Source organism: Acomys russatus, chromosome 13 (genome assembly GCF_903995435.1).
Source record: "Acomys russatus chromosome 13, mAcoRus1.1, whole genome shotgun sequence".
Taxonomy (NCBI): Eukaryota; Metazoa; Chordata; class Mammalia; order Rodentia; family Muridae; genus Acomys; species Acomys russatus.
In genome coordinates, this window is record NC_067149.1 from 18,328,906 (window position 1) to 18,354,096 (window position 25,191).

Sequence of the window (25,191 nt, forward strand, 5' to 3'; positions counted from 1 at the left end):
TTTATTAAAGCCAATCAGAGAATGCTTTAGGTAGGTGATGAAGGACAGAGACATAACTTTACACACTTTACCCCAACAGCACACTTCCTAAATCTGTGTGAATGTGTGATATATGAGGGACCAGGATGGCTGTGCTCAGAAGACAACACTCATGTTCTGTCTGCTTCATTGTGGGTTGATCAGTCCAGTCAGACCTAGTCAGCCAGGGCTGTGCCCACTGAAGCTCTGATTAGAGCCATCATGCTTGTCTTCCATATTTAGAGGGTGTGGTAGGGCTTAGGATCTGAGGCGACCCCAGGGCTCTGAGCCCTGCTTTCTGATGACAGAGCTCTCTGTGCTTCGTGTGGTCACTGTATTGCTTGTTCTCTCTAGTTCTGCCTCTGATATTATATTACATAATGGCCTCTTTCCACCTAGCTGCATGGCCTGACTTAATTGGCTCACTGCAGAGCATTTTGTAAATGCAGGGTGCTTATGAAGGATGCCACTCAGCTCTACCCCAGCCATTTCATGCTTCCCTGTGCCAGGATCGATGGCATTGGCCCACACCTCTAAAATTAAGGGTCTGGACTCTAGCTGATAGATCCAGTGATCAAGGTGGATTCCTTGTGGCTCTATGATTAATCTATATACGAATTAAACATTTGACAACACTGTCCCCTGAGTCCCATTGTCCAGGTCATGGCTCTGCCTGCCTTTCCGAGGAGGCCTGTTGACCCAAGAAATATCAGATTAAGACTCCTCTACTCCAATACCCTGCCCTCAGGGTCCCCTTGAGGCACAACCAGCAATGTAAAGCTGTTCTTTATCCCCTGAGCTCCATCATCTAGGACACTGCTCCACCTGCCTTCCCAAGGAGACCTTCTGGCCCCAGAAACATCTAGGTTAGGCCCCTCAACCCCAGTTCCCTCCCTGCCTGGTCCCTAGGTGGGCACAGACAGCATTGGTAAGCTACATTACGTCCCCTCAGCTCCATCATCCAAGCCATGGCTCTGCCTGCCTTCCTGGGGAGACCTGCCAGTGACCCGAGGACATCCAGGTGGCCAGCTGGCATGAGGGACAACCAGATGGCTAAAGGCCAGTATAAGAGCACAACAAGAGCCAGGGAAATTTGGCACCACAATAGCCCAGATATCCTACTGCAACAAGCCCTGGATATCCTAACACACCTGAAGCACAAGAAGATGACCTTAAACCCAATCTTATAAAGATGATAGAAGCCTTTAAAGAGGAAATGAATAAATACCTTAAAGAAATCCAGGAAAATACAAACAGGTGAAAGAAATGAATAAAACTTTTAAAGACCTGAAAATGGAAATAGTAGCAGTAAAGAAAACACAAACCGAGGGAATCCTGGTTATGTAAAACCTAGGGAAGAGAACAAGAACTACAGATGGATGCAAGCATCACCAACATAATGCAAGAAATGGAAGAGAGAATCTCAGGCATAGAAGATAGGATTAAAGAAATCAACACATTGGCCAAAGAAAATGTTAAGTCTAAAAAGTTCCTGACACAAAACATCCAAGAAATCTTGAACACTATAAAAAAGACCAAACCTAAGAATAATAGAAATAGGAGAAAGAGATTTCTATCTCCAAGGGCTAGAAAATATTTTTAACAAAATCATAGAAGAAAAATTCTGCAACCCAAAGGAAGATATGCCTATAAACATACAAGAAGCTTACAAAACACTAAATAGATTGGACCAGAAAAGAAAATCCATCACATAACGATCAAAACATTAAATGTATACAACGAAGAAAGAATAGTAAAAGCAGCAAGGGAAAAAGCCCAAACACCATATAAAGGCAAACCAATTATAATTACACCAGACTACTCAACAGAGACTCTAAAGCCTGGGCAGACTCTAAGAGACCACAGATGTCTACTCAGACTACTATACCCAGCAAAACTTTCAATCACTATAGATGAAGAAAACAATATATCCCATGACAAATCTAAATTTAAACAATATCAAGCTACAAATCCAGCTCTAGATAAAAACTCCAAAGGTGCTAACTACACCCAAGAAAACACAGGAAATAACCCTACACCAGCAAAATCAAAAGAAAGGACACACACACCACCACCACCACCACCACCACCACCACCACTACCACCACCATCAAAATAACAGAAATTAACAATTGTTGAGTATTAATATCTCTTATCATCAATGGACTCAATTCCCCAATAAAAATACACAGGTGAACAGAATGGACACAAAAACACAACTTATCATTCTACTGCATACAAGAAACACTCTACAACAACAAAGATAGACATTATCTCAGAGTAAAGGGCTGGAAAAAGGTTTTCCAAGTAAACAGACCCAAGAAACAAGCTGGAGTAGCCATTCTAATATTTAATAAAATCGACTTTCAATCAAAATTAATCAAAAGAGATGAGGAAACACATTTCATACTCATCAAAGAAAAAATCAACCAAGATTACATCTCAATTCTGAATATCTATGCCCCAAATGCAAGGACACCCACATTCATAAAAGAAACATTACTAGAGCTTAAATCACACATCAAACCCCACACATTAATAGAGATTTAAACACCCATCTCACATCAATGGACAGGTCATTGAGACAGAAACTAAACAGAGAAACTAACTGATGTTATGAATCAAATGAACCTAACATATCTACAGAACATTCCATCCAAACACACAAGAATATACCTTCTTCTCAGCACCTCAAAGAACTGTCCCCAAAACTGTTCATTATAGCCTGACACAAAGCAAGCCTCAACAGATTAAAAAAAACAAAACAAAACTGAAATAACCCCTTGTATCTTATCAGACCACCATGGATTAAAGCTGAACTTCAACAATGAGAGAAACAGAAAGCCTGCAAACTCACGGAAATTGAACAACTCTCTACTCAATGATCACTGGGTCAAGAAAGAAATAAAGAAAGGAATTAAAGACTTTCTAGAATTCAATGAAAATGAAGGCACAATATACCCAAACTTATGGGACACAGTGAAACTAGTGCTAAGAGGAACGTTCATAGCACTAAGTGCTTTCATAAAGATATTGGAGAGGTATCATGCTAGCAACTTAACAGCACACCTCAAAGCTCTAGAATAAAAAGAAGCAAACATACCCATGGTAAAACTCAGAACTGAAATCAATAAATTAGAAACAAAGAGAATGAACAAAGAATCAACAAAACCAAGAGCTGGTTCTTTGAGGAAATCAACAACATAGACAAACCTTTAGCTAAACTAACTAAAAGTCAGAGAGACAGTACCCAAATTAACACAATTAGAAATGGAAAAGGGAAATAACAACAGACACTGAAGAAATCCAAAGAATCATTAAGTCTTACTTCAAAAGACTCTACTGCACAAGATTAGAAAATCTAAATGAAATGGATGATTTTCTTGATAGATACCACCTACCAAAGTTAAATCAAGATCATATAAACAATCTAAATAGACATTTAGCCTCAAAGGAAATAGAAGCAGTCATTGAAAGTCTAACAACAACAACAACAACAACGGCGGAAGGGCAAAGGCAGATGGTTTTACTACAAAATTCTACCAGACTTTCAAAGAAGAGCTAATATCAATACTCCTCAAACTATTCCTCAAAATAGAAACAGAAGGAGCATTGCCAAACTCATTCTATGAGGCCACAGTCACCCTGGTAACTAAACCACACAACGACTCAACAAAGAAAATTTCAGACCAATTTTCCTTATGAACATTAATGCAAAAATACTCAATAAACTACTCACAAACTGAATTTAAGAACACATCAAAAACATTATCCACCATGATCAAGCAAGTTTTATCCCAGGTATTCAGGTATGGTTCAATATACAAAAACCCATCAATGTAATCTACCATATAAGCAAACTGAAAGGAAAAAAACCCCACATGATCATCTCATTACATGATTTGACAAAATCCAACACCCCTTCATGTTTAAAGTCTTGGAGAGATCAGGGATACAAGACACACACCAGAACACAGTAAAGGCAATATGCAGCAAACCTATAGCCAGCATAAAATTCAATTGAGAGAAACTTAAAGCAATTGCACTAAAATCAGAGACAAGGCTCCCCACTCTCTCCATATTTATTCAATATAGTGCTTAAATTTTCAGTTAGAGCAATAAGACAACTAATGTAAATCAAAGAGATACAAATTGGAAAGGAAGAAGTCAAAGTTTCACTATTTGCTGTACTACAGCTGATAAACACCTTCAGCAAAGTGTCTGGGTACAAAATTAACTTAAAACAACAACAACAACAACAACAGAGGCCCTCCTGTATCCAAACAACAAATGGGATGAGAAAGAAATTAGGGAAACAACACCTTTCACAATAGCCACAAATAATATAAACTATCTTGGTGTAACCCTAGCCAAACAAGAATGACGAAAACTTCTAGTCTCTGAAGAAATTGAAGAAGATATCAGAATATGGAAAGATCTCCCATGCTCATGAATCTGTAAGATTAACATAGTAAAAAAATGGCCATCTTACCAAAAGCAATGTACAGATTCAATGAAATCCCCTTTAAAGAACAATTCTCAACTTCATATGGAAAAACAAACAAACAACAAACAAAACCCAGGATGGCTCAAACAATTCTGTACAAAACGAAACAAAAATAAAAACAAAAACTCAAACAAACAAAACTTCTGGAGGTGCTACCATCTCCGATTTCAAGCTGTACTACAAAGCACTAGTAATAAACCGCAAGGGATTGGCATAAAACCAGACTGATCAGTAGAATAGAACTGAAGATCCAGAAATAAACCCACACACTTATGACAGTTGCATTTTGACAAAGTAGACAAAACCATACTATGGAAATAAGAAAGCATCTTCAACAAATGGTGCTGGTCTAACTTGATGTCTGCATGTAGAAGAATGAGAACAGATCCATATTTATCACCCTGCACAAAACTCAAGTACAAGGGGATCAAAGACCTCAACATAAAACCAAGAAACATTACATCTATTCAAAGAGAAAGTGGGGATCAGCCTTGAACTCATTGATACAGGAGACAACTTCCTGAACAGAACACCAACAGCTTAGGCACTAAGATTAACTATTAATAAATCATGAAATTTAAAAGCTTCTGTAATGTAAAGGGCACTGTCAATAGGATGAAACAGCTACATCTCTACAGAACGAGAAAAGATCTTCACCAATGCTACATCAAACAGAGCGCTAATATCCAAAATATATAAAGAACTAAAAAAAAATTAGGCACCAACAAGTCAAATAACCCAATTAAAAAATGGCATACAAAACCAAACAGAATTCTCAACAGAGGAATCTCCATTGGCCAGGAAACACTTAAAGAAATGTTCAGTGTCTTTAGTCATCAGGAAAATGCAAATCAAAATGACTCTAACACCAGTCAGAATGGCTAAGATTAAAAACTCAAGTGGTAGCATATGCCGACAAGGACATGGAGCAAGGAGAACACTCCTCCATTGCTGCTGGGAGTGCAAACTTGTACAACTACCTTGAAATCAATTTGGCAGTTTCTCATAAAATTGGAAATAGTTCTGTCTCAAGACTCAACCATTTCTGGGAATATACCCAAAAATGCTCTACCATACCACAAGGACAGTTGTTCAAAGTATGTTCATAGCAGCTTTATTCGTAATAGCCAGAATCTGGAAACAATATCTAGATGTCCCTCAACAGAAGAATAGATAAAGAAAATGTGGTACATTTACACAATGGAATACTACTCAGCTATTAAAAACAAAGACATCATGCAATTTTCAGGCAAATGAATGGAACTAGAAAATATCATCTTGAGTGAGGTAACCCAAGCCCAGAAAGACATGCAGGGTATATACTCACTTATAAGCAGATATTAGTCACATAGTACAGGATAACTATACTGCAATTCACACACCCAAGGAAGCTAAGTTACAAGGAGGACCCAATCAAGGATGCTTGAATCTTATTCGGAAGAGGAAATAAAATAGACATCGAAGGTGGATGGATGGAGGGAACTGGGCAGGAGAGGGATAGGGAGGGGAATTGAGGTGGGAATCATGTATGGGGAGGCAGGGATGGAGGGAGGGAGGGAGGGAGACAGAGAGAGAGAGAGAGAGAGAGAGAGAGAGAGAGAGAGAGAGAGAGAGAGAGAGAGAGAGATCAGTATGGGGGCATCTCTGGGAGGAGCCAGAGACCTGGGAAAGGCAAAGCTCCGGGAGTATATGTGGGTGACCTTAGCTGAGATAAAGAGGCTGAAGTGGCCACCTCCTGTAGCCAGGTGGGACTTCCAGTGGAGGGAGGGGGACACCGACCCACCCACAATATCTTCGACCCACTAATCTATATTTAAATTGTAATTGTATTTATTGTGTGTTTTAATTGCACTTATTTATTTGTTGTGTGAATCAGCTATATCTTCCCAGTATGTGGATTCTGGGAACTGAGCTCTGTACCACGTGACCCTGCAGCCCATCCTCTGCCCTCCTGCTCCACTCCGTGCCCATGGATATGATCTCCAGAGCCTCATGGCCAGAGACCTGGATTCAACCTCCAGTGGCCACCAGGGCCTCCTTGGCATTGAAACTGCTTGTGATAAACACTGAGAAGCAGGAGAGACTCTCCAATGAAAGATGGAAGGCAAGGGGTGGGCTCTGGGCTGTGGTTGTCAGCCATGAAGCAGAGCCTTCTACTGTCCTAGTTGACATCTGAAAATAACCAGGGCTCCTGATAGCTAAGGGATGGATATGTCTGGGCCTTATTCAGTCACTAAGGCCATGGGCTGAGTCTGCTTCCATCTCCCTGCTCCCAAAGCCGTGTGTAGGCTGGTCCCCCCTCTGCCATTGCAGCCATACCAGGGGCAGTGTAAAAGTGGCTTTATTCTCCTGTTTCAATTGTTGCCTCGGAGGCTTACTGCTTCCTTCTGCTAACTGAGGCCTAGTCCTGGAAGCTTCTTGCCTCTGTTCAATCTAATCTAGGCCTAGAATGTTTTCGCCTGTGAGACTTACTGCTTAATAAGCTTACACTTACTTGTTCTTTCTGAGCTCTGGGCTGGCTGGTTCAACTCAGCTGTTCTGGCTCAAACTCCTCTCCCAGCTGAACTTATTTAATCTGGCTTCTCTCTTGGCCTCAAACTAACTCAGCAGTCTGCTCTAATCTTCTGGCTTCTCATTTTCTGGCTCATTCCATCTTCACCTGAGTTCTCTCTCTGCAGCCCATCTATTACTGTCCTGGTATAGTTCTTTCTGTAAACCTGCCTCTTAAGTAGCTTCTTTTTCATCTCTCTTCTCATGAGAGTTGAGTGTATCCAGCTCTGTCAAATCTTCTCTGATTCGTCACCTTTTATGACACTCAACTAGACATCATTTTCAAACATGGGTGCTGCCTTCTACAAACTAACTTTAACTTTGTTTGGGATTAAAGTTATGACTCACCACCCTTGGACCTAAGCTTTTCTTTACCTGAGTCTTGCTCTATACCAGGGTGTTCCAGAACTCAGATCTGTTTGCCTCTGTCTCCCGGATTAGAGGCATGTCTGTATTCCAGCTGCATCACACAGACCTAGAAGGAGTTTGGATGTGATCTCTTGCCAGAACAACCGTGTTCTGAATTAACATTCTTCCACAGAGCATGGTGAATGAAGTGTGAATAAGCGCTCATGTCCCTCTTGCCCTGTCCTCCACTTCCTCTCCCATAGCTTTGGAGGGAGCTGGCTCTCACCTCAGGCCTCAGGAGGAAGGGAACAAGATGGAACCAGGACCTGCACGGGTCTCACTGGGCCCTCATCCTCTTAGGCCACTCATCTCTCCTAGACAGGGAGATGCCAGCTTGTGTGGTGTGAAAGCAAAGCATTCAGGACTGTCACAGCAGGTGAACATTGATTACCACACGATTTCACTGTGCTTCCTTCGAAGGGCATCAGGCCAACCTAGATGGTTTAAAGATGAACAGCTATCTTGGTGGCTCGATCCCTCCCAGCTTCCAGTCACACAGTCCGGCTGGATTGGATGTTTAGCATTCACAGACCCCAGATTAGACTTTTAAAGTCCCAAGATGACCCAAGGACCCCCCCCCCTCACACACACACACCTCACTTTCCCTTCACCTTTGAGACGCCTTGGGCTTGATGTTAGGGAGGTAATCATCGTCATCATCATCATCATCGTCATCATCGTCATCATCATCAGCCCAGATCATCTCGGCAGACCCCCAATTCACAGCCACGTCAGAAGAATAAGAAGTTAAACGCTGGGTGGGACAAAGAGAGTTCTGTTCTACTTGTTCAAGAAAGGTGTGGCCCTACTGCGTGTCACTGGTGAGAAATGCCCTGCCTGTTCCGGGAGAGAAGTGAGGGCAAGCCTGCTAACCCAGACTATTTCAAAAGGTTGCCAGAGTCCCAAACTGAGGTCTTGACTTTTCCCAGGGAGCCTGAATACCCGAGCCTTTCTGCTCCTCCTGCTAATTCCTCTTCATACCACACGGTGGCACCAGAAAGCAGCATACACTCTGTAGAGCCACGGAGAAACCGGAGAGCCCGCTAGGGCTGTGGGGAAATGCAGCTTTCAGAAGGGATGTAAGGAATGTTCACGGTGTTTTACAACCTCTTGTCTCTGCTCATGTCCTCCTCACGGAGGCCCGCAGTCACTCCGCCTCACCTCCTGTGATTTCCCTGACACTGCCCGGTGGGAAGGTGTGTCCCTTGTCCATGCTTTCGCTTACTCAACTCGGCACCCAGCAGCTCTAGGTATTTTAGGGTCCCCTCTCCCCGCGAAATCTGTGTTTTCCTAAAATCACACACAGAGGACCAAATACAAGTGGGAAACTACAACTTATCCAGGGGACCTGACAACAAGAAGAGCCTTGAACACGACTTTCTAGGTCAGCGATGGCACCACGAAGCAGCTGTGGATCCCATAACCTCACTTTTCAGATGTACAGGCAGCCCTCACTAGGGCGGCATCTTAGCCTTCACAGCAACCTACGAAGGTTAGAACCATGTTATTCCGGGGTACAGATGAACAGGAAAAGAGAGGCGAATGACGTTGCCAAGATCACAGAGATAATGTTAGCGCCCAAATTTGAGGCCCAGGGCGCGGGGGTTTACTGAGCCCGTGGGAGTTTGGGGGCGTGGCCAGCTACGGGTGGCGTAGCGCTCATTAATAGCAATTGTTATTGCTGCCCTTGGGACCGAGGTGGCCTTTTCTTTTACTTCCTGTAGGTGGCGACAAAGCACCGACCAAGCATGCTCCTGACCTGGTGGAATGGTTGGTTTGCTTGAAGGTGTAACAGGTCATGGGAGATGCAAATGGGAGGACTCTGGGCTACCAGGGATCAGCCAACTTCACATCAGCAGTCAGTCCTAGGACAGCTGATCTCATACGGTTCTGGATCTCAGAAGGGGAATGAGGTTCAGTTTCCCTCTCAGAACTCTCAGCCTGGAAGTTACTAGCTGCAGAGCACACGCAACAATTTCACGGCGCGCGCGCGCACACACACACACACACACACACACACACACACAGAGGGGGGGGGGTGTTTCTGATAGCTGGTGCCGGCATAAGGTCTTTTGACTGACTGACCTTCTGCTCAGAGCATTCAGGCAAAGTTCTGTAACTGCTGTTAAGGAACGCAGTCGCTTCTTTACCAGACTCCTTCAGGAACTCCCAGGAACCGAATATTAGAAGGCAGAGCTTACAGTAAGAACTTGACAGTAGCAGTAGTTCTAACAGCTCACCGCCCAGTGCCATAGGGAAAGGGAGTTCTCCCCTTTCACCAATCCCAGTTTACTTGCTCACTCCAATCTGCGACTTTGCCTGCTATGCAGGAGGAGGGGGACTCCCACCCCCTCCCCTTTGCTGCTCCAGCACCCCCATGGAAGGAGCCAAACATTAGCAAGCCCGGCTGAGGCCCAGAAGGAGGCTGTGGCTGCAGTGGTTGCAGTAGCCTTGAGCGAATCCCAGGCATCCATTGCAGAGACCAACAGTCTGGAATCCTAGAGGGAGTCTCTCGACCCCGCCCAGCGGAGATCAGTAAGGACCAGCTTCACCACCCTACCAGCTCGGCGGGTCTAACTTCGGGTTTGGTGAGCGCCTTGCGCACCACCTCTTTGGAGAGGGCTAACCTGGGGATGGTGTCAGCTTCTCCTAGACACCCTGCAGGGCACAAACACAGGATGTCCAGCGAAACCATCAACCAGGAATATAGCCGGCTCCAGAGCGCTCAGCTCCTCGCAGGAACCCTGCGCTCCACTCCATTTCCAGCAACTCTCAGACTCTCTTCCCAAGGGAAGAGGCCAGCACCTTCAACAATCAGTACAAAAATAGTAAAACCAGAGAGAGTCGATGGATGGTCAGAGACACCATAGAGAGCCCTCAATCCAACCCCGACACACATGACCTTCTGGTTTTTTCATTTAAATGGGTTTGGCTATTTTGTTTTTATTTTCACTTTTATCGCGGATTTTTATCTTTTCTTTCACTTCTCTCTTGACCCTGGGTTACTTCTTTTGGGTCATTAGTTCCTTCTTTTGTCTATAGGTATAACACAGGGCAGCACACTGCACACCACTGTCTCCTGTCCTGCAGAAGTATCTCAGCCTTTCTGTGTTTTTCAATATCTTGACAGTAGTGATTAGTGCTGGGATGGTGTGTGCGTGCACGCGTGTATGCATGCATGTGTTTAAATTGCTATCCGACTTGCAAGGAACAAGCAGAAGTGAAGTCACAGCAGGGATTTTGTGAAGACCACGTGCCATCTCTGTGGCTACCTTCCATCTTTTGGTCGAGGTTGTCTTTGTCTCATTCATTCTCCATGGTTCCACCTTCTCCCTCTTCCTGCTTTATTCTTTGGAAGCAAGTCACCATGCCTGCCCACCATCGAAAACGGAAGGCCCAAGCTTTCGAGGTGTAACCAACACATATTAACTAAATTCTTCCTTGGGAATATTTCCTCTTCTCCCTCACTTACTGTATGTGTTCATTTTGTTCTGCCGGTTCAGCCTGCTGCTAAGGCTAGTTTTCCAGTGATGGCTCTTCAGCGATCTCTCACCGTCTCTCCCCACTCCTTTGTTGAGTGTCTGTGCTATTGGGGGCACTTCCTTCCTGATATAAAACAGCCAAGCTCCTTAATATCTACCTTTTCATATTTAGGTAATATTTATTCCTTCTTAAGTATCTGATGGGGTTGAAGACTAGATAGTTATAGTTATGGAATCATAAGTAAGAGGGTATACATTAAATCTACTTTCAAACCAAAGAGCATAAATAAGCCTAAAATCTCACATTGGTATAAATCCCTGTACTTTGTTGTAAACTTAGAATTATATTTTGTTACAACATACTAAGGTATTGTACCTATGTAATTCTTTAAAATGCAGTGTTAAATTCTACTCCTTTTGAAAGATGCCATTACCAACTGTTTAGGATAATTAAAAAATGCATATTAGCAGTCAAGCAATCAAACTCATGGTCATGTTAGATACTAGTTTAATTACAAAAATGTGTTTCCTACACTGACAGATAAAAATAGCTAGAAGCAAATAATTCAGATAAGATATATGATAGATAGTTTTCAAAACCTCAGAGATCTACAGAATATGAGATTTAAAGGTTTTTATTAACTCAAGGCTTTTTGACCATGAGACAGGTCTGCTCCTGGCAGCACCCCTGTTCTACTTCAAAGAACATCAAAGGTTTCATATGTGGCAAGCTAGGCACTGGGTGAGAAAATGTGTTTGCTTCAACTACAGACAGATTACGATCCAAAACTGGATAAGCCGGATGCAGGAGAGTTGACTGCTGAGCTTTGTCAGGACAAGGTAGGCAAGCAAGTACTGCTTCTCAGAAAAGTCTGTCAAATATTCTGCGCTAGAAGACTGAAGATGATGCTCCAAGGTTATAGAGAAACTTTGGGGGTACTATCCAGGCAGCCAAATATCTCTGTCATTTCTATAGTTTTGGAAGCTGCTTTCTTATACTTCCTACATATTTAGGTAATATTTATTCCTTCTTAAGTATCTGATGGGGTTGAAGACTAGATAGATATAGTCTCACAGTTAAACAAACTGTTAAGGAAGATAGAAATTGAGGCTTTTATTATTTGTACAACTTGGAGATACTGGATTGATGAAGATTTTCTTATGAGTCATTTATTCCTTCTCCCAGAAACACTGCTTCTAAGCTTCCCCAGGAAAATCCTGACCATACCACACACCCCCCCCCATTAGCTTTTAGAGAGATATCCTTATCTGGTCCCACTTGAAGGTCTTCCTTATGCCTAGGAGGCTGTGACTCTAATTCTGCCAGAGACCTCCTTATGAGGCTCTGACTCAAAGATACCCTCTGGCACATCTTCCCTGGATGTTCCTTACTCAGAAACAAGATAATCAAAACAAAGTAAACTTAGAAAGATAAACCGTATTTGGTGGTAGGCTATAGAAGTTGGCAGCAGATCAAATTAAAAACCTCTTACTTATACTGATGGACAAAGAATGGTGTGGGTACACGATAGAAGAATAAAATATTAGACCGCCCTTTCTTAGAAAAGTTAACTCATACAGAGCCACTGTAGTGTCGTATGACCAAGGAACAAAGAATACCAAGATTAGACATACAAATAAATTGTACAAATATATAAAATAAAAACACTGTATTATGGCAGAAATTCAACAATAACTGCAGCAACTTTGGCCTGAAGATTTTTCTTGAGCCTAATGACAATTTTCACTCTGACTATTAAAAGTTGACAATACACTGCTTGGGACATGACAATCTGCCCAGGCTGGCTTGAAGATTTTCTCTCCGTCTGGTGTTCCTGAAACCACAAGAGTTACCAGCCTGAGAACAGGCTGTCATGTTTGGACAAAATATGCTCTTGAAACTTCAATATTGTTAAAGGTTGGCTTATGGGGTTGATGAGGGAAAATGATTATAAAGGATAATTTTGTTCTATCACACTTTATCAATGATGACTACACTTATGACCAAACTGAGGTTAAAGCATGTGTCTGGGCACAAAAATGGTGTGATCTATGTTTCGGAACAACATACATCTATCCCTGCCTGCTGAGTTCTGTATAAATAAAGGACTCTGGCTGCTGATCAATCGGGCTGTAAAACTCTCCTGATCCCATGCCTGACTCATTCCTCCCTTCCTTCCCTCGTCGCTCTTGCACCCGCCCTTCTCCAAGCCCTTCCCGGGGCAGGACCCCAGCGTTGCTTAATAATTTTCCTAATTGTTATTATTATGTATAGTCTGTTATTGTAAGAAAAAGAGCCTTTTATTAGGCTAAAAGGGGGAGATGTAGGCATACAGTTATTGTGTAATTCAAATGCTGAGCAGAGAAAGTAACAAAGTACCCGCATCTCTGGGATGTACACTAGGAGGAAAGCAGATTAGCTTAGAGGGTTAAGAACAGAGTGGTAACTGCTCAGTTATTATGATGTGAAGCTTATTATCAAACAACTATAAAAGAGTCCCAGTTATTTGTCTGATAGCCAGGTTAAGAGAGAGACCGAGAAGCACAGGTTTATCTAAATAACTGTAGCATTTTTTTTGTATGAGTATGGCATGCTTACATGTTTGTGTGAATGGATGTATTAGGTATGTACATACATGTGGAAGTGTGTACATGTATATGGGGAGGCCAGAAATGAATATTAATGGCCTTCCTCTACCATTCTCCACTTTATATATTTACACATTTTATCTTTGTGTGTGAATGTGTGCATGCGTGTTTGTAAGGACAGGTAAGAGGTTAAGCTAGGGTGTCAGTTCTTACATTCCACTTTCTGTGAGACAGCATCTTTGCAGGAAACCATGGAGCTGGCCTGGCCTAGCTGCTTTGGGAGGCACTTGTCACGGCTTGTGTTAGGTGAGAGTTCATGGCTCCTGGGGCGCAATGTGCCTTCCATTCCTGAGATGCTGCCATGTTCCCTCAGGCAGCTGAAGTGTTCGGCCGGGTTTCTGCTTCTCTGTTGCAGGATATTTGCTCCCATTGTGAACGCTGAGATTGTGAACTGTAAAAACCTGTTTCTTGTTTGGTGTGGCTCAGCCCAAGCACACACCTTTAATCCAAGAGCTTTCTGTACACAGGAGTAAATAAAGTTAACCCTAGGTCAAAAGATGGGGGCATGAAACCAGAGGAAGGGCATGGAGTTGAAGGAATTTAAGACAGTGGAGAGAAGGGGAAGAGGCCCTTGGCTTTGTCCTTGGGCATCGGCTGAGTAGCAAGACCAGCTCGGTGCTTTCTCTGCCTCTCTGAGCTGCCAGGTTTCCACCCCAGCATCTGGCTCCTGAGTCTTCATTGGTAAAAACTGAATATTTGGGGATTTGTTTTTAATAACAACATTTTTTTCCCTGTATGTTCTTTTACTAGTCAAGGAAACATGGAAACCTGACAGGACAATTGCTTTCAGACATAAATCTTGTGTACCGTGTATAGCTCGCAAACACCAGTGTATCCCAGCAACTACAACTGTATCGGTCCTAGCAATTGCCGTTATAGTCTGTTTCTGACAAAGATATTAAAAAGTCTGACTGCTCTCAATAAAACTGTCACAGCCTCAGCCTTGCTGTGGCCCTTCCAACCAGCCTGGTTTAATTCCTGGAAGCCATATCAGGTAACCTTGGCCCGGTAAGTAAGCATGGCGCTTTCACTGTTCTCTGCTGTGTACTTGAGGTTAGGTGCCCTGTGATCATCTGGGGATCTCCTGTCTCTGCTACCCATCTCACTATAGGAGCACTGAGTGCAGACAGGGACCAGTATGTCTTGACTTTGTGTGGGTTCTGGGCACTCAAGCTAAGGCATCATGCTCGCATGGCAAATGCTTCACTGCACCTGGGCCTTATCCATCTGGCTAGGCTGTATGGCCAATGAGCTCTAGGGCACAACCTGCCTCTGCTCCCTCAGTGCTGGGCTTGCAGGAACTCACACTTTGTGTGGCTTTTGCAGAGGTGTTGAAGAGTCAAATCCAGTCTTTCTGCTTGTTCAGCAAGCACTGTTAGCCCACCCAACCCAGAAACCCACCTCCCCCGCAACCCTCTAGCCTTTTATTTGGTTTCAGAAGGTTAGAATTCTTTTCTTCCTGAATGGTTATTCTACACCAATTAAGAATTCCCCCTCTGGGGCTGGAGAGATGGCTGCCCTTCCAAAGGTCCTGAGTTCAATTCCCAGCAACCACTTGGTGGCTCACAACCATCTATAGTGAGATCTGGTGCCCTCTTCTGGCCTGCAGGCATACACGAAGGTGAAATACTGTATACTTCAATAAATAAATCTTAAAAAAAAAAAAAAAAAAAAAGAATTTCCCCTCTGTGCCATTCCTCAAGCCCTGGCAAGCACCGTTGCATTTTTCTTTCTTGAGAAATTACGGTGCTCCCAGTCCCACCCCTAGACGCAGGTTTATAGAACGCTTGCCATTTTGTGACTGCCATTTCACTTGAAGTATGCATTCCAAGTTCATCTGTGGAGGACCTGCACCTGCCTTTCCTTCCTGTTTAAGCTGAGTAATAGTTCACGGTATATAAAGGCCATATGTGGTTGATACATTCATTATGTACAGAGAGTTTTTTTCCATCTTGACTATTGTTAAGTGCTATTATTATGAACAAGCAAGCATCAAAGACTTTATAGGAATTTTTTTTGCATAGCTATGAAAGAACTATTTATGAATGATATGCTATTTTGTGGTAATGCTTACATATTTAATTAGGTAAAATATAAAGTGTTAAAAGGATTCCTTATTAAAAAGTTCTAGCCGGGTGTGGTGGTGCACGCCTTTAATCTCAGCACTCAGGAGGCAGAGGCAGGTGGATTGCTATGAGTTCGAGGCCAGCCTGGTCTACAAAGTGAGTCCAGGACAGCCAAGGCTACACAGAGAAACCCTGTCTCAAAAAACAAAAAGAACAAAAAAAAAAGTTCTATACACTTTAGCTTATTGATAAGTGCACAGGGTACCCTAATCTGTGAAAGTGTAACAGGTGTCCCCTACTGACACCAGTGAGAAATGCACATAAAGACTTTTGACTCAAATATAGGTTTTGGTCATCCACATTTCAAAAGAAGCAGTTTAACAAAACACGAATCATATATTCATTTGTCTGGAAGTACATGAGCACTAGGCCAGAATTCACCATTTAGCAGCTAGCATGTTGGCTCAAGTCAGCCTGCCCTCCCTCAATATTTAACCATTTACTGCCCTCCCCATCAAGGATTTTAAGAAGCTAGTAATTCGTTTCTCAGTACCAATCAGCAGTACAGGGCTGAGGGCAGTATAGCTGTTGGAGACCATCATCTGAATACTGTGGCGGATTGGGTCACTGTTGTGCATAAGTCTGGAGGCCGCTAGGATGCAGTCCAAGCAGTACATCAGCACAAAGAAGCCCATGAGCATCAGGATGCTCTGGGTGGCCCTTTGCTCCGGCTTTTGGAGCAAGACTGGTGCTGTGAAGATGGCAGGCCTGCTTCCTGTGCCGGCACAAGGTAACCACTATCTACCCGCTGGACAGAGCCATGAGACCTATAAAGGATACATCCCGAAATATCCTCAATATGAAAAATAAGTGCCGGCTGATACAACCCATGGGTAAGATAACGCAGGATTCCGTGAGGTGACGTTGTAGTCGGCAGCAGAGGAGAAGGGGAAGTGAGCACCACAGGACATGTAGAAGGCCCACAGCACAAGAAGGCCACACAGGCTGTGCTGTGAGGGCTTATGCTTGAACTTTGCCAAACAGGAGCTTCTGGGGCTGAGGGTGATGGCCTGGCAGACACTGAGCAGGCAGGTGGCACAAAGGCAGAGGCCCCTCAAAAGCCTGTGCAAGTGGATGAGAGATTTACATTTGATGTCATTCCATATATTCTGAGATGCAAAAATATCAACAGCCGCGATCCCCATGATCGTTAGCATCCTAAGGTGGATGAGGGCCAAGAGTCCGATGAGCAGGTCAGTGATGCGGAACCTGCGTCCAAGAAGGAACTCCAGGATGTGGAAGAGGAAGAGGACACTGTTGAATGAGATCCCAATGCCTACTTCAGAGAAAAATGTATTTTGTATGTCAACAACTCCATACGGTGTGTTGATTCTTCTCATTGTATGGGACAAGGAACTAGAATAAATAGCTGAGAAGAAAGGCAAGAGAAATTCTTCATCACAAACAATAATGGTATCATTGGTACCCAACACTGTTGCCCTTAAGAATACTGATGGACCCAGCCCAATACATCCCTGAGTACTCAAGTTTGCCTGAGGTCTAATACTCCTTCATTATCAGTCATGGGTGGATTGTGTACACATACGTGGGTTCCCTTGGTACCTAGTTTCCTGTGCATTAAAATGATCACACATAATAGAATTGTTTCCCTGGTACTGCTTCATTTTGAGGTTTTCAGGGGCAGTGTGATTTTTTTTTTTTTTTTTTTTTTTGGTCATCTTGTCAGGTTCAGTAAAAGCTTCATAAGTTTTGACTATTTTAGAAGGAATATTTTCCCATTGCGTTTCTATTGCTGTGATAAAACATCATAACCAAAAGTAGCATAGGGGAAGACAGGTGTCACCAGGTATACACTTTCAGGCTGTACTCCATTGTAAGGGAGGGGCGAAGTCACTAAGCAGATAGTCAAGTCACACCCACAGTCAAGAGCAGAGAGAGGAGGCTGAAGCCATGTCTCGGAGGTTAAGAGCGCCTGCTGCTCCGACAGGGCAGTTGAGGTCAGTTCCCAGCACCTGAGTTGGCTGGATCGCAACCAGCGGTAACTCCAGTGCCAGGGGATCGGTGACCTCTTCTGGCCTCTTTGGCATCTGCACTCACATGCATATAGCATACATACATAATAAAAAATATCTTAATTTATACTAGAAATCTTGATGAAGATGTTTGATAGACTATTTCCTATAAAATACACATAGGGGCTGGAGCGACGGCTGTTTCTTGCAGAGGACCAGATTTGATCCCCAGTGCATATGAGGAACCTCCCAATTGTCTGCACCTTCAGTCCCAGGGATCTGACACCCTCTTCTGGCCTTCATGGGCATTGCGTGCATGTGGTACTGACAAAAGTGCAGGCAAACCACACACAGAACAAGATTTTTAAGAATTTAAAACACATGTTTATATGCCTTCTTCTGCCCACCGTGAGTACTGCACATGCATATAGCATGCTGACATATGCAAGCATGACACCTATACGATTAAAAGAAGTAACTTCAAGTCAACTTAAAGTACATTTATGTTTTCATCCACATTTCTTAAACAGGAAGATCGTGTCACTGTAAAATTTTCCAGTCATTCTGGGTGGTGGTGGCTCATGCCTTTAATCCCAGCATTTAGGAGGCAGAGTCAGGCAGACTGCTGTGAATTCGAGGCCCACTAATCATCTCTCACAGACAACTGGCCCGCCAATTATGTCCCTCAGGCAAACATGGCTCACATATATAAATATCATGGATTTTTTTTTGAGACAGGGTTTCTCTGTGTAGCCTTGGCTGTCCTGGACTAACTCTCTAGACCAGGCTGGCCTCCAACTCATAGAGATCCACCTACCTCTGCCTCCGGAGTGCTGGGATTAAAGGCGTGTGCCATCATGCCCGGGAATATCATGGATCTTTAAAAGAAAGGCATATAATGACTACTGGGCCAGTGCATCACTTTAAAAAAAAAAGGTTTTACTTTTATTTTAAGTGTATGTGTGGTTTGACCCATAGATTGCTGAGGTGGCCCTTGCACAGCCACTGTGCCCTTCACTAACTCTGCATTTTATACCTGCAGAAACCACACTCTTCTGCCTTTCTTGCTCTGAATAAAAGGAAGGAGGTCATGGGGACAACGTGTGAGTTTCTGAAATGTCACATCTGACTGACCCACGCCTGGGAATTTTGTGTGCTGGGGTGGAGGTGAGGGGGGTATGCAGGACGATTAGAAATCATGCCCAATGTGGAGAAAGATGCATCAAAGAAGAATCTGCACACTCGTTGGTGAGAGCCAGCAGTGAGGGTTGGACCTCAGGAGCAAGTGGTGCTAAACGTCCCGTCGTAGCATCCATCATAAAGCAGGTTCCCTTAGTTACCCAGCGGCCATCCTGTGATTGGCCAACTCCTTGGCAATCCTGTGAGACACTGAACTATTAGAGACCTCACACTAGTGACACATTTCATCGTCAATGGACTTGATCCAGTGGTCAGGGCAGAAGCAGAGAGCAGAACAGGATTGGGAAAGCCATGCACAGACTCTGCTCCAAGCTTCCGGTGGGCAGAATCCAGAGTGAAGGCTGGAGGGCAGAGCATCTATTCTCTCTTCTGCAGCGTGGGCTCAAGCACATCTCTTTCTGGGCGACGAGAGGGTGCACAGTGTAGTTTGCCCGCTCTTATACCCCATGCCCAGACTCACACCCACAAAGAACTTTGGTTTGTCATGATTGTGTTGCCTGACAGCAGCATGTCACACCATCACCACCTACACTGTAAGTTGAAGCAAAAGTGGGCAAAAGGCCTGAGTGGTGTGGCCGCACTATATGTGGTTGGGTTTGGACTGCAGTTGAATATTTTCCCTGCCCTTTCTATGGTGCAGTTCTGCCTGGAAAAGAAGGGGCGCTAGGGAGACATGGCTGGCACCACAGTGAAGGCAAGACAGCCACCAGCCAGGTGTAGGTTCTGTGTGCAGAGATGCCGTGGAGTGGCTTGGCTCAGGGCTGGGAGCTAGCTCTAGAGAGCGATAGGAACCGTCCACTGCGCTTGCACATCGACAGGACTGTGAAGTACAGCTTAGGGTCACACCTGCAGTTACAATATTTATAATAACCACTATTTTAAAACCTTCTTCATAAAAGTCAGAAGGGAAATACCCCTTTAACACAGAGAAACAAGAAAGATCCAGAGGAGTGCCCTACAGACTCCAGCCATCAACACTGGACCTCGCACAGTGCTGCAGCACCACCGGCTTCCCTCATCCTCCAGGGATGGCTCCAGAGAGGCTCCCCTGCTAAGCAGCTCTGACTTCCCTCCTAGTGCATTCATCACATTAGGGACAAGAGAAGTGAGTCTGAACCTGCCCATCTCTCCACTTAGGATCATTAAAAAAAAAAAAAAAGATGAGGTTTGGGGAAAACCTTGAAAAGCAAGCAGAGACAGCAGGATGCGCTGGGGCTCAGTTGTCCAAAAGTTTCCTCCAACAAAGTGATACTTGGGCATTTCAGTTATAAAAAAAATTCTAAGGAATATTTATTCAACGGCTATAACACAGAAAAGATTAACAGACACATGTGCCCTCTCCATTAGGACCACGTTCACCGTGTATTTAACAATCAATGTCCTGGTAACCTCATCATCACAGTGGCTCAGGTGACCATTCCAACCAGGCAGAGCAAGGCTAAGGGATGACATAATTTATAGAATTTAACAAGGAGTGCAAAGGCTCTTAAGGAAATTCCAGTAAATAAAGGCCAGCGAGGAGCTGTCTGTTAGATGAGGTTTACATACACAGCCCATTTCTTTTCCTAAGGCTTTTAGTACTTCCGAGTAGTCGTACTACAGAAGCAAGCCAGTTTATCAATAATATTTCTTTTATGGTACATAACCAACAGAAGTAAAATTAAGAGTGCTTTGTTTAAATTTGCTACAAGAACATCACTTCTTCACAAGATGCACCCAAATGAGCAAGTCTGTCAAACCCTCTAGAAATTATACCACACGACTTACGGACGATAAAGTAAATTTGGCACTTTAGTTCAGAAAAATAAATCTAAATCCACTGACATCCTATTAAAAAAAATTAGTAATTTTAGGACCTTAAGGAAATGAATATCCTGGGGAGAAAACGTGCTCGATGCCATGCAGAACACAGTTCCCCGTGCTAAGGGGCTGTCAGAGCTCAGGTCTCCTCTGAGACTCCCTGTAAGTCTAGCGCTCCTCCTCCCACAGCACTTACCCAGATGACAGGGCAGCGGAGGATTCTGTGCCTGAGGAGATCCTGCACGGGCTTGGATTAAGGGAGTCTTTAATGCATCTCTGCAGCCTGTAATTTTAGTGGCTGTCAGTGGCAAGTTCCCGCTGGAGAGCAGGGAGATGTGCTATCCCAGGGGAGCACATCACCTCTGGAGCCGACCCTACTCTGTCTTGAATAGCAACCATCTGGGGAGAGCGGGGCTCGAACTTTTCTCTGGCCTTCGTTGCTACACCTGCTTGATGGATCTGGTCACGACACAGAACCAGGTGAGTCCACCTGACTGAATTCTCATTTCTCTAAGTTTTTAAAAACATTTTTTTTTTCAAGACAGGGTTTCTCTGTGTAGCCTTGGCTGTCCTGGACTCACTTTGTAGACCAAGCTGGCCTCGAACTCACAGCGATCCGCCTGCCTCTGCCTCCCGAGTGCTGGGATTAAAGGCGTGCGCCCAACATTTTTATTTTGTGAGTGTTTTGCATGTATGTGTGTGAGTGTGCTGCATGCTTGCTGGGTGCCCGATGAAGTCAGAAGCAGGTACTGGACCTTTACAACTAGAGCCAAGGACTTTTGAGAGTCTCCATATGGGTGAAGGGAACCAAACTGGGGTCCCTCAAAAGAGCAGCCAGTGCCCTTAACTGCCGAGATTTATCTCCAGTCTCTGACATTGAAAACATGTTTATCCCCAAATATTCACTGAGTATAGTCTTTTGGGTTTGATACCCTAGGATGTGTTTGCTACTGGCATGAAGAGTGGCTTTGGAGTTTTCATGGGGATCACGTCAACTGTGGACTGCTTTAGATAGTGTAGCCACTTACACAATGTTAATCCTGTTCATTCAGGAGCATGGAGGAGGGTCCTTTCTATCATCTAGGCTTTTCTTTATTGAGTGTTTAAAATATTTCATTGTGTGAGTCTTTCCTCTTTGGTTAGATTTACTCTGAGATAAGTTACTTATTTACTTGAGGTTCTTGTGAATGCGATGTTTCTCTCTCAACAGGTTTGTTATCGCTACACAGACAATCTACACACACACACACACACACACACACACACACACACACACACACACACACACAGTACTCTGTGGAGCTTTATGTCACCAAAAATGTTCTCTCGGGTCTCTTAGGGATGTGGAGGATCATGTCATCTGCACACAGCAGTGTTTTCCCATTTGATCTCCCTTGTGTCACTCTTATGTCTGTGGCTGCAGCTGAGACTTGAAGGACTGTAGTAAGAGAGAGTGGAGAACATGCCACCCTTTCCTTTTCTCACTCTCGATTTTCAGTGGACATGCTGGAGTCTCCCCAGTGTAGGATAATGTTGATTATAAATTTGTCAAGTATGTACATTATATTGTGGAAGTCTGTTCATCTATCCCCATCTCTTTAAGTCTTTATTGTAAAACCTTGTACTTTCACAAAGGCCTTTCCTGCATCTATTGACAGGATCCCATGGGTTCTCTCTTGGAGCTCTTATCTTTTTCTTTTTTTTGTGGTGCTCGACCTCTGTCCATTAACTAGGATACGCTGGAAAGCAGGCCTCAGACACTGACATCTCATTGAAACTAGGATTTGGCCACTAGTCTTGAGTACTTGTTAACGGTCAGAGCCCAGAACAGGTGGGGATGGGCGAGCCTGCCTCCGTTACAGATTGATGGAACCGAGAACACCATAGGCCACAGCCTTTGTTCCTGGTTTGTCAAACTGGGAGCGCAGTGCTTACTTCCCAGGGCGTCGAGGAATTAAGTAGGTAGTGGGTGTTTTTACACAATGAGTGCTTCCTAAGAAAGCCAGGAGTAGACCTTGTGTATTCTTACCAGAGGACACCCTGCAGAAAGCTTATTTTGCTTGCCCTATAGCAGGCACCTCAATCAGATGTCTGTGAGTGTGCATGTTGTCACCGTAGACAAATATATAAGAAGAAAACACCAGTTATTGTGAAGAAAGCTGCTCTCTGGCTTTTGACTGGACAGAAAACTACATTTCCCATCACTCTCTGCAGGTTGAAGTAGCCATCATTATGTTTTTTTTGTCCTTGAGAACTCTGTGGAAGCCAACATCTGGTTTTCCCTCTTTCCCCTTCCCTTGCAGTGCTGTCCTGAGTAAGATTTTGAAATGGGAATGAAGGATTCTGGTCCGTGGGGGCCTGGTGAGTACCATTGCAGATCACACTGCCCCCTGAAGGATTCTTCCAGGGCCAAGAAAATCTCTCAGGTTTAGTTCCCCCCCCCACCAGTAAAGTATCATCAGGCACTGGATTTCCTCATTGTCCTCTTCTGGTGTGTGTGTGTGTGTGTGTGTGTGTGTGTGTGTGTGTGTGTGTGTGTGTGTGTGTGTGCATGCGCGCACGCACGTGCATGCAAGCACATGCTTGGGCTGTGGGAAAAAAATTCTAAGGCCAGAAGACCAGCAGCCTGTCTCACTAACTCCCTCCTTAGATCTCTAGGCTGGGATAGAGACACCAGAGCCTGCCCAGCTCCCTCCTGAGCTCTGTCCAGGCTCTGACCTCCTCAGAAGGCTCACACACACAGAGACTCCTTTCTGTAGGTACCAATGCTGAAGTCCACAATGCCTGGGCACCTGGCTCTCCTGTGCACTGTCTTTAGATGCCACAAACGCTGTTCAGGATGACACAGATAAGGGGAGGAACATGACCGAGCTTATCACCGTTGCCACAGCCCAGCATTCCTGTACTGAGCACTGGGCAGGGCTAATACTGTCAGCTTCACAGGACCTAGAATCCACAGGGAACCTAAGCATGTTCTAGGTTTGTCTGTGACAAAGTCTCTTGAGGAGTTTGCTTTAGGTGGGAAGTCTCACTCTGACTGTGCATAATCCCCGCTCTGGGCTGGGCTCCTAGGCTGGGTGACAAGGAAAAAGCAGCTGAGCACCACCTTTCATCTCTCTGCTCCTTGAATGTGGACATTTTATCAGCGGCTTCATGTTCCAGCTATCAGTGCCGTCCCCCATTACGATGGGCTGCACCTTCAAACTGTGAGCCAAAATAAGCAAGCTGGTTCTTAAGTTGCTCCTGATGAAACAAAACCAAACCTAATACCTCTCCAAAGAGGAGCCCTGTTCAGTGTTTGAGTTTTTTGCCCTGCTCCTGCCTGGGATCACCCTGTACATTGCCAGGTTGTCTCTCCTCAACCGGTCTCTCTAGAATCAGAATCACCTTCCTAAGGCCCAGGACAAAAGTGAAGCTGTAACAGCGATGACGATGACGTACCATGATGTAAAAAGCTTTCCTCACCTCCTCCAAGAGGCTGAGGAATTGCCCAGAGGGGAGTGCAAGCCTCCCACAATGCCTGTGGCTCGGGTGGTGATGTCCAGGATCCCTGGCTGCTGCCTAGGAAACTTGAGGGGACCGATCACTCAAACCCTAGCCTGAGCTAATGGATGATGTCACTTTACCTCTCCAGGCCAAGAGGTGGGAGGGTTTTCCTGCCTGCGATCTGCAGTCAGTTTGTCCTGGCCTTGCGCCCTCACTTGGCTCCTTCACATCCCGCAGAGGTCTAGGGAAATAAGATGTGGGAAAGCGCTGGTTCACTACCCACCGAGTTTTCCTCAGAACCTGCAAGGAATTTTTTTCCTGCATCAAAACTTCCCTGTGTGTTATGTACATATTTCGGGGATCGAGGGGTGGTGAGGAAAAGAATAAAAAGTGTTTTGTGTATCCCCTTTATCCCTAAACTATAGGCACTGTTTGTCAGGAGCCATAAGAACACACATGAATCCTCCAGCCTGAGCTTCAAGAGTGCAGAGTGGATAGCTCTGTGCCAGGACGCCCGCCTTATGCATCTAACTCCTGGTTCCTCCTTACTCCTGGGTTGCAGCCATCTTAGAAGGCAGACAAGGAAGAGAAATTAAGGAGGTAGATTTGAGACAGGGAGAGCCTAGAGGGTGGAGCTGGGAGCTGCAAGCAATAGAGGCCCAAGATAGTGACCAGTTGACCTGTGGGGTCGGAAGTGGTGTGGAGATAGACTTAGTCAGGGACTTCAGAGTGTTCTCACCTGTGGGGAAATGCTTCCCTGCTCCTTCCTGGAATGCTCTAGAATCCGAATAGGAATTCCCCTCTTATGGTGTGCTGACCTATGCAACCTGATAGTGGATCCTCTGGGAAAAAGAGCCCCAGATCTCCCATGGCATCTCTTGCAGTCCCTGTTCTCTATTTTGTCTTGCCCTTCCCCGATGGCAACAAAGCTCTCTCTGTCACCAATTGTACATACCCAGTACCAAACTGGGAAAGGCCCCCATCTTAGTACC

General features: G+C 44.5%; 1 pseudogene; it reads right to left on the reverse strand.

Moving 5' to 3' along the window:
• Positions 1–16,171: 16,171 nt before the first annotated feature.
• On the reverse strand, positions 16,172–17,080 carry LOC127196978 (vomeronasal type-1 receptor 90-like; annotated as a pseudogene).
• Between the last annotated feature and the right edge of the window lie 8,111 nt (positions 17,081–25,191).